We start from the raw sequence: 14,382 nt of genomic DNA, 5'->3' as shown, positions 1-14,382 counted from the left end.
GTCGTTGTCGATGACTCACTCATAGAATACAACACCGATGAATCAAAGTGTGTTTTTGTAAAATCTGCTCAGTGCCTAAAAAGAGCGGATGCTAATTCTCACTGAGCAGATTTAGAAGGTACGCTTCATATATGCTGTTTCTGCGAACCCACTACAACAGCACTCCAGTTCTAATTCCATTTGAAAGAAAACCTTTAAATCATTTCGGTTATTCCTACAGCTATCCATGGACCGAAACGGCTTCAAAGGAAAGAAGAGATAGAGTTCGTCAAGCAAATATGCTTCAAAAAAACAAAAACAACAACAAATGAACACTGAGAATCTCATTGTAGAGCTCTCATGGGAGTCTAGTTAATAGATTACTCGAACTCCCTCTTTTGTGATTTGTCATATTCTTATCTTTAAAGCATGGTTCAAATGGACGAGTAAAAATTAGTATGGGTGAAATGGATAAAAAAAATTAGCAAGGATGAAACTGGACGCATCTTGTGTAAATTAAAAAATAAGAAAAAATATTTGAAAATTGGCAGGATGAAACTGTTTACATCCTGGCTAAATCTAAGTGTCCTTTTCATCCAGAAATTATTGATTTTGGTCTTTTTAATCAATTTTGTGTATTCTTTTGTATTCCTAGAATAATCTTTGTCCATTCTTCCTTTTCTATTATTTTTCTTCTTTCTGTTGCTTGATGTTGTTGCGACTTGCGAGTTCATTTATCTGACAAAGAAAAGCCTTGTATAATGTTTACAATAGGTGAGTATCTTAATGGAGTCGAGCAGGGATGGCTTTTAGACGTGCAGTACAAAAGGTCAACTCCCATGGTTTGCCGTCTCTGCTGATAAGGTGTTGTGTCACTCGATGCGGACACCAATACCTGATACGGCTGATTCTCATTTTATCAGGATGCAATAGTCAACTTGTTTGCTATTGGTTGCTTCTTAATTCATCGTGATACAAAAGTCCAACACCAGTTGATTCTCACCTCTCCAATGATATACCGAGTGTAAGATTCTCTTTGTATCCCAAAAAAGGAACTAGAGGTTCAATCACTTATATTGCATTAATTTTGAGAGAATATGCTTTCAATGGAAAAGCTTCAGTTTCTCAGTAATAATGATGACAAAAACAAAAAGTCCAACACCCATTTCAAGAGTTCGCAAGTATTTTCATGGAAATATTCCTAAGCTAATAGCTGCCAAGGTGAATACGAGAAGAAGACTTGGAAAAGTCCGAAGCATAACTTGTCATTATAATTCCAACTTGTCTACCAAAAAAGGCTAGTCAAACACAGAAACAACGCCGCTACATTTTACTTCCATTGTTTTTCTGCAGCGTCAAATATTATGGAAAATGATAAAGCTACTGCAAGAGAATCTCGACGCCAAATCCGGCAAGAGAACGAATTTTTGGTGGGGCTCAAACCCACCCCTATTGACTCCTTGGTTCCAGGGGCTGTGTGTGTGGGGGGTGGGGGGGATTTCTGGAGAGGGAATGCTCGGTCAATGTAGCATTCCCCAAATATTATACGGTTTATAATAATTGAGTAGCCACATATAAGTATCGCAAAATGAGGAAGGTTAAAATATTGAGTTAATTAGTGTTTGGGTCGTAAATTTTGACGTCTTTGAGTTTGGGTCGCACGTATGTCCGTCTCAGAGTTTGGGTCGTTGGCTCGTTAGTCATCGAAGTCAACTAGTCAAACTGTTAGTGTAGTATGACTCCGTCAACTTCCATCAATTAATTTATTTACGCAGTTTGTCGTTAATAAGTCTTATTGTCACTAGCTTCCCTAATTCCCCTTCTCTTATTAGCGTCATCTTCTTTTCAGTTTAGATATAGAAAACGCAGAGGCGATCGAGAGATTCATAGGAAAAAAATTCATTTATCTTCTTTTTTAGCTCGACATGAACGTTTCCTGTTAGGTGCGATGATTATGACGAGTTGATGAAAGAGGATAGAGGCGAGTTTGATGGTTCAGAGATTTTGAGAAGAAGAAAGGAGCAAATGAAGTTAGAGAAGTGAATCAAAGCTATATACAGTACAAACAAGTAAGTAAAATCAAACCCACATTTATTTATTTTTTGCCCAAATTCCATGTTTAGTTGTGTTAATTTTAATAACGCAATGAAATTTTATATTGTAATTGAAATAGAATGTAGTATGAACATACTTAAAAAACAAAAAAATTGTAGTATGAACATGTTTAGATGATTTTGAATGATTAATTTGATGTAACTGGGTATTTTTGACTTGGGGAAACTGAATATTAGGATTTCTGTAGATAAAATAAGGGTGGTAATTTTATCATGATTGAGTGAAATTGAATGATATAAACATGATATGAATTACAATTACATTGATATAAACGACTATAGTTAAATGTTAACATGAAATACTATTGTTTTTTTTTGTTGAACTTAAGCTGTTTTTTCTATATGTTATCAATTTCATTCGAGTTTGAGTTATTTATATTGTTTTTAGTTCAGAGTATTTCTTGCCCTTTCATCATGTGGACTTCATCTAGTTGTATGAGAGTTGTTGGTGTGAAGAACTCAGGCAATTCCACTTGTATTTTTTGGGTTGTAATTGATTGAAACGGATGTTGGATTTGTTTTCGTATCTTATGAAGGCCTGTAACGGCATGGTTGGGATAGATGTCGGCAACACATCTCAGAGCAATCTGGACCGTAGATTCTCAGTGATAGACGTGTGTGCAACATTTAACTGAGTGTCAAGCTGCGTAATGAAGTTAATTGACGGAGTCAGATTACACTAACAGTTTGACTTCGTTGACTTCATTGACTAACGGGTCAACGACCCAAACTCAAAGATATACCAACATTTACGACCCAAACACCAATTAACTCTAAAATATTCAATAGCAAATATTAACACCAGGAGTGAGACCAGAAAGGGAGCAGGAAAGGAAGATGAGGCGCCTCCTATAAAGAGTCGAGTTAAGGAAGAGCGTCTGACGGAATGGTCTACCTTAAAAAAATAAGGAAGTAAAAGAGGTGGAGCCACTGGAAGCCCCAGATCACAAAATTTAGCGGCGGAACCAGGAATTATAATTATGGGGGCTAATTTTTTTTTGGATTATATGCAGAACTAGGCCTGTTTTAGACCCTCATTTTCATTTCTAGGGCTGTTTTTTTATTTCTTACAAACCTAGGCCAATCAAACGGATTCCATCCAAATCCGTTATCTCGATCAATTTCTCGTGTTGACTAGTCGATATCTCTCCGGATCTCGTGAAGATGCTAAGATTACTAAACTGTCATTTCTGTACACGTGTTAGTAGCATATTAAATCTCGCCCAAGTGTGTCAATATGAAAGCCTAATTTAAGATCGTTGAAATCTCGAAGATAATTGAACGGCCACGATAGACGTCCATAGGAATTAATGTCACACGTGTTGGTCTCAGAATCAATAATCTCAGATATCCATATCCAAGAGAAATTGGATGGTCTAGATGCTTATATGATTAGATGATACACCCTTGCACAGAAACCCATCAGAGAGAGATCAATTTTTATTTTCTTCTTCCTTCCTCTCTCTGGTTCATCTAAACCAAAAATAAATTGTGCTAAAATCGAGAGATAACTTGGGGGTGTTTCTCAAATCAAACCTAATCTGGTTGTTTAAAAGAGATTGAATCATTAGCAAGTGGAAAAATTAGGTATTTCAATAACCGGTGTAATTACAGAAGGCAAAATTTAGGGTTTCTATGAATTAAATGGGTATTTCGATTTATGATGGATAAGAAGAAATCAAATGAGGGGTATGATTGATCTGAAGAGTTTGTCTAATGTTTTGATGCTCAAATTAGAGAAGAGAGGATTTGGAATTAAATTAAATTGTGTTCAAAGAAGCTAAGGATCGAGTATAACTCAGATCTGGTGGAAATGTTTTCAGTCAAGGTTGAATTTGAAGCTGATTGCGTGGTTATGAAGGAAGAAGAACGTTGGGGGTCAAGATGGGTTCCATTTTGGGTAATTCAGTGAATGTTGGTACTGTTCGGGTTGTTGAAATGGCAGGGAGAAGATGGGAGTTGTTCTGGAATTAAGAGGGTTTACTGATGATGTTAATAAGGGCTATGGTATGTTGGTGGTATGTTTATTTCCATGGGTTTGATTTTGAGCTCGATATTTGGTGTTTGTGGTGGTTATGAATCTGTAGATGCAGCTTCTACAAAGGTCAAATGGAGATGTTACAAGGGAGTGATGCTGCTGCAATGAGATGGCACTGAATGAAATGCCAGAAAAGCATAGTCGAGTGGTTGCCTTTTTCATCGATTATATGAGTTAGTTGAATCGGTGCAAGAAGGTGTTGTGGCTGGAACTAAGAAGGTGGGAGATAAGAAATACGCTGGTGTTGTTGACGTGTTTGAATTGGTGCAAGTGCCGTTCATATTAATTTTAAAACGAATCAAGTAGCTGCTAATACAACTATTGCGACGGAGTTCAGGTCCTCTTCCTAACAATAGCGAATGAATGACATGAATCTTGATTGTTGTAGGGTCCCGTTATGCTTAGGAAATCTTGTGTTTTTGTGAAGTTACAATTGCAGGTGCAACTAAGATGTAAGAGGAGACTCATACAACCAGCTGAAGGTTAACTCTAGACGTACTGAAAATAGAGGTTGTGTTGGGCTATCATGGCGCTACACATTTGCACAAGCCTTTGCAACTCAGACCAATCAGCTGAGCCATACTAGATGTCTCGGTCTGACTTGGAAGAAAAACTACAGCGACACAGACTTAAATTAGAGATACAAGGGACTATTATGCCATTTTACTTTGACTTAACCCTAATCTTTTATTTCGATTGTAATTATCTCCGGACCGGTTTTGAAATAATTTTTTTTTTTTTTGAGAATTGATTCAAAAACTCTTTCACAAAATTTTCAGATTTGTTCGTTGATTCCTTTGTTTTTACAATCAACATGATGTAATATTCACTACTTATCTAACCATTATGCAAACAACTTGTTTGGATTTTCGACCTAGCTTAAATTTCATATTTAAAGAAAATCTACTAAAGAAGATGTAGATAATCGTATATAATGAATGTTAAGGAAATCTGATAAAGAATATGAAATAACCGTATAAGGAAATCTAATAAAGAAGATATAACCATATATAATGAAGATAATTATTGTTTTTTATTTTGGTCTAAAATAAATCCTACTATTAAGTCTACGACTGTGCATAAGATTTGGGCAATCCAAAAAGTTGATAGGGACCTAAAAAGTCAAATTTACCCTTCCTCAAAAAACCTAAAATTAATTCAAATCAGATTTTTTCTATTTCTCTCTTTTCCTTCTCTAAAAACAAAACCTAATCTAACCTAAAACTTTTTTTTCCCTGTTTTCCATAGATTATATCCAAAAAAACTCATGTTGATTCTCCAAACAAATAACATTGATTCTCAAGATGACAACAAGATCAAGAGTGACAAGATCAGGCCGACTGAACCCTGATTCTGAAACATGCCAAGTTGTTAATGTATTTAATGGAGATTTGGTGAATAAATACGTTCAAGCACCAGCGAATCCTCCACAAATAGCTCCTACTAGATAAGAATCGAAAAACCCACCATTTATTTTAGCTTTAGATCGAATATTTAGGTTAGGTTGATGAAGTTGTGGATCTTAAAATTAAATTTTTGAGACGATTATGGCTAGGAGTTGTTATCGACCTAGTCGTAAGCTAATATTGTGGTTGGGACGTTATGAACTCACAACAGTAATGTACTTCTATGGTTAGGAGGTTCCAGATCCCAACCACGATTTACCCTTTACGGCTGGACCTTTCACACCCGCAAGTCTAACAGTTCGGCCGTATAAAATTTCCCCGTCGTAGTTGCATTAGTGAAGTGAATTGTTTCCTTCTTCTTATATGTTTGTGTAATTTTCAAGAACCGAGAAAATGAAAAGCATTAAAGACCACAAGAAAAATCCATTGCAATATGTTTCCATGATGATGGTACATATACTAACTATATCGTTTATTTATTTTATAATTTTTTCAAATTATATACAAGTATTCGAAGTTTGTAGGCTGGCCGAGCTAAGTGGTTGCTAAGGAACCTGGCATGTTCCATGATGATGACAAGATGTTAGGTGTTGAACAACAAACAAAATTGCTTCCCAGACTTCATGAGTTAGGCAACCCTTAATAATATTATTTCTATTTTTACGAGGAACCATTTTCAAGAGGTTCCAAGACGCTTGAGGGTTCTATATCATCTTCTGAGGATGTTCAACAGAATGTTGGTCGTAGTGGATGAATGAGTTATGAACTTGTTTAAGTATTTTCATCTTTTATTATGTAAAACTTTGTTTTAGAATGTTCCATTACGGATTTGGATGGATTTCTTTTGTTTTAAGCCATGAGAAATTAATTTAGGTTGAATGTGTTAGAGCATTGCTCGGTCGAACTCGCATGCGTTCCTATCTCAAGCATGTTTGTCAATGTTAGTGATAAAAACTATAAGTCTTGATTTCTAGTCTACTATAGCTAAGGTCTCGGACTAGGATAAAAAGTGTAGTTGAGCTCAAGAACTCCATGGCAATCATCATACAAGACAAAGGACTACTCAAGGAACTGGTGGATCTTCATCGACTAAAAGGTATGTGGAGACTTAAACTTATCTATCACTCAAAAGTCTATTTATCTCTTATCTTGAGACAAAAGTCGTTTTGCTATATAGATTTAGATTATACACATTTGGTATTTCGAGCCGAGTTTATCTCGCCTATCTATTTCTCGAAATATGTGTTGGTAAACTTTCGCTTTAGCCAAGTTCATCTTTACCTACTGACGAAAGTCATGTTATGTTTCAATCAATTTGAAAATTTCTCTGACGAAAAATGGTTTGTGAATAAAAACTATATAACGTCCTCTGAGAATGTTTCAATGATTGAAATGAGAGTTTACATTATATAACCGTTGGAGGATATAAGAATTGTTGTCGAAACACATATATGTATAAGTTCTTATTACTTGAACCGAAGTTTGCGAACTTTGTTGATCAAGTGAACCTGAGTAGTGCGTGAGCTAAGTCCGCGAACTCAGTCCAACCCAGTCCGTGAACTGGCGAAGTTCTCAAACCCGAGAATTTTTTCTGGAGTTTGTGAACTCCATCAGGGAACTTAAGTCCGCGAACCCAGTCCACGAACTTGAGTAGGTTATATCTAAAAACGATGTTTGTGAACTTATTCATATTAACTAAGGAATGCAATTGCAAACCGTGGCTATATAGTTCATGAACCGATTCAAGTGAATCAAATCGTTTTTGCTTCAATTGTGTCTTGTGTAGTACATGAAATTTCCTTTCAATTGAACAACTCTCTAACTAGTTCATTTGAGTCATTTGAACTAGTTATGGTGAAGAAGAATATGGTTGATATGAAAGTGATCATATGGCTAACCATTTGGCTAACTATTGTTGAACCAACTAATGTACAAGTTTGGGTACGGTTACACAAGCCTAGAAACATGCATTTCATGTGTGTATACCAAGTTATATTTTCGATCTAACGGTTGATAAATATTAGCTTGAATCTAATCAGGTTTTCATCTAACGGTGAATGTTGAATGCTTTGTTACCAAGCTAACATTGATTGCATACCCTAATTTGAAAGACTATATAAGGGAGAACTATATAACATTGATTGCATATCGTAGTTGTGTGCTCTGATCTTGCAGTTTCTATCGTACGAGTACAATTGCAATAATTGGCTTGAGATTTCTATCTCCGATAGGCAAGATAAAAAGTAATCACAAACATCTTCGTCTCATCGTTTGTGATTTCACAATATCTTTTTTCACTACGCCGATTAAGACTATTGTGAGGTGATTGATAATACTAGGCTGTTCTTCGTGAATATAAGTCCGAATTATCAATTGGTTCCTGTTCACCTTGACTTTTCAAAAGACGGAACAAAACTCGTAGGTATATTCGTTGGAGACGGATTTATCTATTATCATAGACTTTTCTATGTGGTACAAATTTTTTTATTAAAGTCTTCGACTTTGGGTCTTACCAACTCTTAAGTGTGGGTGAGATCAGCTAAGGGAATCAAATACGTAGTATCCTGCTGGGATCAGAGAAGTAGGAGCATAACTGTACCTTGGATCAGTGTGAGATTGGTTGGGGTTCAAGTACAGTCCAGACCGAAGTTAGTTTGGAGTAGGCTAGTGTCTGTGGCGGGTTAATATAGTGTGTATTCAATCTGGACTAGGTCTCGGGGTTTTTCTGCATTTCCTCGTTAACCAAATTCTGGTGTCTGTGTTATTTCTTTTCCGCATTATATTTTGTTATATAATTGAAATATCACAGGTTGTGCGTTGATCAATCAATTAGAATATCCGACCTTTTGGTTGTCGATTTAAATTGATTGACACTTGGATATTGGTCTTTGGTACCATCCAATTTATCTCTCTAGTATTTGATAAAGACTCGTAGATTTCTATTTGCTTGAGTATATATGAAATCGAGAGATTAAGATATAAACTCTTTGATATACTTTTTATCTAGATTGAGTCTGTCTGTCTAGTTGATTCTCTAGAAAGTATATTGGAGTTTTTCCATACAGATTGCTAAGCGAAATATTGGGTGTGGTTGTTAGACCCCCTCTTTTTCAATTGGTATCAGAGTAGGCAAACACTCTAAGCCTAATAAGTTTGTGTTTGTTCGTTCCTTAAAAATTGTCCCATGGGGAATTTCTTTGGAAACTTGTTGTTGGCATCTGTAGCGCACGCCAGACGTCCTTAAAGATTGCTCAAGGATTATTATGGTTAAAACCTCCGGGTTCACATGATAATCTCATTTCATCTAAAAAGGAAAATTTAGATGATGAGAATCAATCTAAAAGAAAAAATAAAAAGAAGGAAAGATTGTGGAGACGTTCGTCACGCTCAAGGATATGGACCCTCACTAGATTAACTCTTGATATCTTTGAGGAAGATTGTCGTAATGGATCAATTGACAAAGATCTATCAGAGCATTCGAAAGCGTTTTTAAATTCTTAGAAAAACTTAATTCTGTTAAGCCTAAGAATCAATCCGAAAAAGGTTCTGTACATGTTAAACCATGGAATAATATTGTACAGCCTAGGAGTCGGAAGAATCTTCCTTCTAGCCAGATCAAACAAAGGATAGAAAGATCTAACTGCCCTGATTATCATCATTACGTTGATTACATCACGGGAACTGTTCACACATATCAACTTGAAATGCTGCATGAGAATTCCTCTGCACATTATGCCTCTTGGTAACAATCCTGACACTACCTCATCTGTATATATCTTGGAATTGGGCAAGAAATGGTTTGATTTGTTGATGTGATTCTAGATAGTGGTAAATAGGTTGTGGTTCACTCGGACTTTGTTGAGATTGATTTTAAGAATTAATAAACTAAAATAAAAGAAAAATATACACAAAATATTGTCACGGGATGAAGAATTTACTGGGACTCAAAATTTCATTCTTTTTCATATTCAAGTGGTTCAGAAATTAATCCTAGGAAATTATAGCTCAAAATAAAAGAAATATTAACTATATTCTTTGCCAAAGTATATTTCATAAAACATTAGTTGTAAGTTGTGAGCATGATGCATCAAAAATAATTAAAACTAAGCATGTGATATCAGACAAAATAACAAATAATTAATAGAAATCATAAAACAATTAAATTATATGCAAATAGTTATAAAAGAATTAATTTAATTACCACATGGCTGAAAAACAACTTCCTCTATCGTCCCAGTGATGGGGTCTAGCTCCTCATGATAATACCAGAGACGATAATATGATTAAATAAATTTATTTTATTAATCATCATTGGAGTTCTCACAATAATACGTACAATCCTTTTTCTAAAATAATAATAATCAGAAACAGTAGAAAATAGAATTGAAAATATTAAACTCCAAATGAAATAACGCTCTTGGCTCCAGACTACCGGCCTCCCCAAATGTGCTCTCTAGCTCTCTATTTATACACACAAATACACATTACTCAAATATATTCTTCCATAACTCCAAAATCTTCTTCTTTTTAATTAAAAATATCTTCAGAATTTTTCATTCTCTTTATTCTATATTTCTTTACTAAAGCCATATCTTATTTAATTCGCAGAACAAAATCCAAGATAAAAGCTTCTAAGGATATCTTTCTTGTTTAATACAAGATAACTTCCTTTTTCTTCAAAACTTCATGTTTATAAGGCAAGAAGATATTCTTATCTTAAAGATAATAAATCCTTTACCGTTGACACCAAATTTCCCGCCAACTTTTCTTTTCAAATCAAGGAAGAAGATGGAGTCCCCTTAACCAGTGATGGGGTGCGATTAGCAGTTGGCTCCCTAGGGTGCCCCTTATCAGTTAGGTGCCCCTTATCCAAAATTGAGAGTCCGAATAACATGTGTCCTCCGGGTGCCTATACCAACTTTTCGAGCCGAATTTTTCAAAAATGCTTATTTTCCAAAAATACCTACAAACACATAAAACACCATAATAAGTAGAAAATCGAGTACCAAAAATATATAGTATTGAGATCAAATTAGACACAAAAATGTGTCTATCAAATACCCCCAAACTTATTATTTGCTAGTCCTCGAGCAAATTTATTCTAGAAATGAAAATTCAAACTCACTAGGTGGCCCTAGTGACCGAGTTATAATCTTGGGAGGGTTTACCAGAGGTGTACCCACAAAACATTTACTCCAGACCCTATCTATCTACGCAGAACCTTGAAAGGCACTAAAGAATCTCCTTGGTTGGCATACAATCATTGACTATAGGAGGAAGTACCATGATGCGAAATTTCAATTGTTGTACACGAGTTTGCACTCAAGCATACTAAAATTCATATACAAGTGACAAAGCTCTACTCAGATAGTTTCTAGACATCATAAACGGAGTCAACCAATCACATGGAAAGATTAAGAAGATGGATAAAGAGAAAAATAGGTGGTTTAAAGTGAACGGTGTTTCCCATATCTGTCTGAAGGCCTCTGCCAAGATGAACCTATCCTAATGGACTGAGATACCTGTCTGACTAATATCAACACAACTGGAAAATACAAAGGAACCAGTGGTCGATAAACCTAACTCTAGGTCAGCACAATTGGCATATACAAGGGCACCAGTAGTCGACTTTATTGAATTTATTCCGGTTGGTCTGATGGCCTGGTTTCAATTTTATTTTTATTTTGGTATCTCAATCACTCTATTTTACGCTAGCAATGGTAACAACTTGAATCGCGTGCCCCACCAAGTCACTTATAAAATAAAAACAGAAGGATTAGGATTCAACGAGATATGGCGAAACTACCATGTTTTTTTTTTTAATTCTAACACCTGAGCTATGTGCTTTTATGAATAGACTTTTTAGATGTTTCCATCTAATCAGATTGGTTCCTCAACTCCTATAACCAAGATGTTCCCATCCACTTAGATTGGTTAGTGCCAACCTTAATAAGCATAAATTTCTAGGCTTTGGAGTTTATTTATTTCAACTTGAAAGTTTCTCCCATATCCCCAAACTTAAATCTAACATTGTCCTCAATGTTCTAACGATAAAATTAAAAGCATGAACAAGGAGAAACTGTTACCACTCGAAGCAAAAGAGTTAAGGAAAGATATTACCGTGTTGAATGAGATTGGGTTACCTCCCAAGAAGTGTTAAGTTTAAAGTCTTCAGCCAGATATCAGAAGGAATTAATCATCTCATAAAATCATAAAGCAGTAGCCGGAATAACTGTGGGTTATCTGGATCAAAAAGTGCTAACCACAAGAAGAGGAAACTACAACAAACCAAGAAGACATCGAACATACCCTTGTTTAAGACAACTACATCTAGTTGTGGTTCAGGTTCAGACTCTATAAAAGGGTCTAAATAAAAAGATTTCATCGGTTGGATTTCCTCAAAGGCATTCTGAAGATAGGCTGAAGAGTCTGAAAATACTCAACTAAGAACTTAGAAGCGCATAACAAAAGTCTGAATAATTGGGGATCTTCTAAGTCAATCAGATTTGACTCACACAGCTGACCACAATGAAAGAGGTGGTCTTCCTTAAGAAAATGTGTCGACCCTATTTTCCTAAAGTAATTAGGTTTAGTCTCAAAACTTAATAACCGACACATCTGAAAATCATATGTTCCCACAATTGGAAGAAAAAATTTTGGTGGGAAAACAAAGTCAATCTTGGTATCATAGCCTGGGTTAACCACATCAACCAGAGGATGGGTTTCTAACAACTGAGCTCTCTTATGGAGACAACTAGGTTCTGAAAAAAGTGTATGAAGATAATCTTGTAAGATGGTTGAGGCACAAATGTCAAGTCCTACACGAGGGGAATTTATAATAGTTAAAGGTAAGGCACCAGGAAAGTGATAATCACCCTCAAACTTAGAGTTTTCAGTGTATCTAGGTAGACTAGTCACAATTTCTCTAATTTCTAAATCATTAGATTCCTGAAAATGGTCAATTGATTCTTCTAAGTTGTAATCAGGTGCATGCTCACTCATTTTTACGAGTTCACTTTCTTTGTCTAAAATTGTTGTTTCTAAATCGCTGGACTCAAAATAAACTCGTTCCTCTAAACCATCATTGACTTTGTAATCAAAAGGAAGTACAACTTCGTCTAAAACGGTTTATCTCTAGTCAAATCCCCGTCCTTTTGAATAGGTGGATAATAATTAAAATTATCGGGATTTGAACCAGAAATATCATTATCATTATCAAGCTCAATAGGAGTAACAAATTCCTGATCACCATGCCTAAATACTTCAGATTCTTCATCAACATTGTCCACATCTTAATCATCATTATCATAACATGGAAATGGCTGAACCTCATCTACACAAGGAGTGTCACCAATTCTAACCTCGATATCTTGATTATGCAAATAACTATCCTCATTTTCAAGAGTATTATTAGATACACTATATTGGAAATTCAAGTCAATTCGAGCAATACTTTCGTTCGTCTCTAACTCAAGTCTACGTGTCGACTCAACTATCCTCTCAAGGGTCTCTTCTAAAGAAAGCTCCCTAAGTGTTGGATCTAAGTTTTCACTTAACCTATTGAGGATATCTTCCAAAGAAGATTCAGTCGTTGCTGCAGTTTTTTCGTCCATAACTACGTTGTTCACCTCATCTAATTTGTATGTCGATTCATCTAACTTACATGATGACTTAGCTAAATTCCTGAGAGACTCTTCTAGATAAGGAATAGCAACTGAAGGATCATAAAAAAGACTACTTTTCAATAGTTTGATTGTATCCTCTAAAGACGAAGAACTAGTATTATAATCTTCTTGCCCGTATGACCAATGCGCGTGTGGAGAGTAATTGGGCTCACCATGGTATGACCCAAAACCTTGAAAAGATTGGAGTGCCCAACCACTATTCACACTATGATCATAAAAACAGTAATGTCCATGTTGTTCAGTTGGATAATTATTGTATTGGCTATACCAGTTCGACATCCTAACTGCAAGGGAATTCTAAACAAACACAAAAAAGGCTGACTCAACCACAACAAGCCTATTTTATCTAGCAAACAAAAAGCATGATGGCTCCCTTAGATTGTTTCTAGACCAGCTTTTATTCTTTCGAAAAGGAATTCGTTACAATCTGAGCAAACCTCTCTAGAATCAATCCAAGTTAAAGTAAGTTGAATAGAGACGAGGGAAGCTCAGTGGATCCTTGATACCCAAGGCCTCACCGGCGTTACAAGGCGGCGTATTCAACTCACAGTAACCATCATGAACTTCAAAGTATGCTCAAAAGAGTAACCAATATTTTTCGAACGACTTTCCTAATAAGCTCGTTACCCTATTGGTCTCATTCTAGTCCAAATTTTAAGGCTTAGTTTCGCGTAGGTTACGTGTTCCTAAGGCGGGCAAGAAGGAAACGGTGATGAAATCCGAGTCCTTATCTTGATTTGGCCAGGCCTTGCCCTTTACTAGAAAATTAAATCCGATTTCAGGTCCTCAACATATATGCATACAAAATCATCCAGTAAACCCGCTGACAGGGGATTCACGGGTGTTTAGAATTCTTACCTCCCGTTCCAGACAGGGGATGAACGTTGAAGTCGACTCGGGCCACGACTCCTATGTCATGTACGAACCCGAGCGGCCGAGGCGATATCGTAATCGTCGTCCTTCTCTCCAAACAGTTTATTTAAAACTACCCTTCCGTAGGGTTTTAAAAATAAAGTCCAATGTTCAATGTCCAGAATAAAAGAAGAAAAAAAAATGTCCAAAAAAAAATATTACAAAAATAAAAACCTTAATTACAGTTTCTAAAAAAATAAAAATAAAATTATTTACAAAATCTTCTTCTTCACTCCTTTTGGATTTCT

At 35.7% G+C, this 14,382-nt stretch overlaps 1 pseudogene; it reads left to right on the top strand.

The window, feature by feature from the left end:
- The first annotated feature begins 3,756 nt into the window (after nucleotides 1-3,756).
- Nucleotides 3,757-14,382, top strand: part of LOC113360691 — a 30,809-nt pseudogene continuing 20,183 nt past the window's right edge.

The sequence above is a fragment of the Papaver somniferum genome, chromosome 3 (genome assembly GCF_003573695.1).
Source record: "Papaver somniferum cultivar HN1 chromosome 3, ASM357369v1, whole genome shotgun sequence".
Classification (NCBI taxonomy): Eukaryota; Viridiplantae; Streptophyta; class Magnoliopsida; order Ranunculales; family Papaveraceae; genus Papaver; species Papaver somniferum.
This window is presented reverse-complemented; position numbering and strand designations above follow the sequence as displayed.